This window comes from Mirounga angustirostris, unplaced genomic scaffold, assembly GCF_029215605.1.
Source record: "Mirounga angustirostris isolate CCGP_5_RB_7025 unplaced genomic scaffold, mMirAng1.0.hap1 SCAF_2, whole genome shotgun sequence".
Lineage (NCBI taxonomy): Eukaryota > Metazoa > Chordata > Mammalia > Carnivora > Phocidae > Mirounga > Mirounga angustirostris.
In genome coordinates this window covers 48,412,249-48,414,882 of record NW_026991710.1, presented here as the reverse complement: position 1 = coordinate 48,414,882, position 2,634 = coordinate 48,412,249, and the positions used below count along the sequence as shown (strand labels likewise).

Here is a 2,634-nt window from a genome sequence, read left to right as displayed (position 1 = left end):
TAGTGGCTTTGAAAGACACATTGGGCCAGATGGATCTAACAGAATATTTAGAACATTCCAGCAGAATACACAATCTTTTAAAGGGCACAAAGAACATTTTCTAGAGTAGATCACATATTAGGACACAAAAAAGGCCTCAACAAATTTAAAAAATTCTGAAGTCATTCCATGCATCTCTACCAATCATGATGTTAGAAATGAGACTGCTTGCTTTGGTAGCACATACACTAAAATTGGAATGATACAGAGATTTAGCATGGCCCCTGCATAGGGATGACACAATGCTATGAAACTAGAAATCAACCACAAGAAAAAATGTGGAAAGAACACAAATACGTGGAGGTTAAATAACACTAAACAATGAATGGGTCAACCAAGAAATCAAAGAGAAAATAAAAAATACATGAAGACCAATGAAAATGAAAACACAATGCTCAACATCTTTCAGCTGCAGCAAAAGTTGATCTAAGAGAGAAAATTATAGCAATGCAGGCCTACCTCAAGAAGCAAGAAAAATCTCAAATAAACAATCTAACCTCACACCTAAAAGACTTGCAAGGTAGAACAAACAGACCCCAAAACCAATAGAAGGAAATAATAAAGATTAGAGAAGAAGTAAACTAGAAACTAAGGAAACAATAGAACAGATCAATGAAGCTAAGATGTAGTTCTTTGAAAGGATCAAGAGTTGATAAATCTTTAGCCAGACTCCTGAAGAGAGAGAGAGAGAGAGAGAGAGAGAGAGAGAAACAGAGAGAGAAAAGACCCAAATATACAAAATATACAAAAGACCCAAATATACAAAATCAGAAATTAGAGAGGAGAAATAACAACCAATACCACAGAAGTACAAGGGATTATAAAAGAATATTATAGGGGGAGGAGGAGCAAGATGGCAGAGGAGTAGGAAACCTAAATGTTGTCTGGTCCCAGGAATTCAGCTAGATAGGGATCAACCCCCCCAAAGAATATTATAAAAATTATATTACAACTAATTGGACAACACAGAACAAACGGGTAAATTCCTAGGAACCTATAAACTTTCAAAACTGAATCAGAAAGAAATAGAAAATTTGAACAGACCAATTACCAGTAATCAGTATTTGGATCAGTAATAAAAAAAATCTCCCAAGAAACAAAATCCAAGAGGAATCTTCACAGGTGAAGTCTACCACACATTTAAAGAGGAATTAATACCAATTCTTATCAAAGTACTCCAAAAATAGAAGAGGAAGGAAAACTTCCACGTTCATTTTATAAGGCCAGCATTATCTGGGTACCCAAACCAGGTAAAGACACTACCAAAAAAAGAGAACTGCAGGCCAATATCTCTGATGAACACAGATGCAAAAATCCTCAACAAAATATTAGCAAACTGGATCCAACAATACATTAAAAAATAATTTACCACAATCAAGTGGGATTTATTCCTGGGTTGCAAGAGTGGTTCAATATTCACAAATCAATCAGTCTGATACATAACATCAATAGGAAAAAAGATAAAAACACTATGATCATTTCTATAGATGCAGAAAATGCATTTAACAAAGTACAACATCCATACATGATAATAACCCTCAACAAAGTACGCTTAGAGGGAACATATCTCAACATAATAAAGGCCAAAATGAAAAACCCATAGCTAATACATCAATGGTGAAACACTGAGAACTTTTTCCCTAAGATCAGGAGTAGGACAAGGATGTCCACTTTTATGACCTCGATCCAACATAGTACTGGAAGTCCTAAACACAGCATTCAGACAAGAAAAATAAATAAAAGGCATTCAAATTGTTAAGGAAGAAATAAAACTTGCACTATTTGCAAAATAATGTGATACTATACATGGAAAACCTTAAAGGTTCCACAAAAAAAACTATCAGAACTTATATATGAATTCAGTAAAATTGCAAAGTAAGAAGTTAATATACAAAAATGGGTTGCATTTCTATACAATAATGAAGTAGAAGAGAAATTAAGAAAACAATCCCATTTACAATTGCACAAAAAGAATAAAATACCTAGGAATAAACATAACCAAGGAGGTGAAAGACTCAAAGACTTTTCATACTCTGAAAACTATAAAACATTAATTAATGAAAGAAATTGAAGATAGCACAAATTCATACTCTGAAAACTATAAAACATTAATTAATGAAAGAAATTGAAGATAGCACAAACAAATGGAATGATATTCCATGCTCATGGATTGAAGAACAAATATTGTTAAAATGTCCATACTACCTGAAACAATCTACATATTTAATGCAATCCCTATCAAAATACCAACATCATTTTTCACAGAGCTAGAAGAAACAATGCTAAAATTTGTATATAACTACAAAAGCCTAGAATAGTCAAAGCAATCTTGAAAAGAAGAATAAAACTGGAGGTATTATACTCCCAGATTTGCAGATATACTACAAATCTGTGGTAATTGAAACAGTATGGTACTGGCACAAAAATAGACACATAGATCAATGGAGCAGAATAGAGAGCTCAGAAATAAACCCACAAATCTATGGTCAATCAATCTTTGACAAAGAAGACAAGAATATGCTGTGGGAAAAAGACAGTTTCTCCAACAAATGGTGTTGATAAAATTGGATATCTACATGCAAACAAATGAAACTG

The 2,634-nt window shown here is 33.1% G+C and overlaps 1 pseudogene; it reads left to right on the top strand.

Moving 5' to 3' along the window:
• Positions 1–207: 207 nt before the first annotated feature.
• LOC123849131 (U6 spliceosomal RNA) lies at positions 208–308 on the top strand (annotated as a pseudogene).
• Positions 309–2,634: the final 2,326 nt, after the last annotated feature.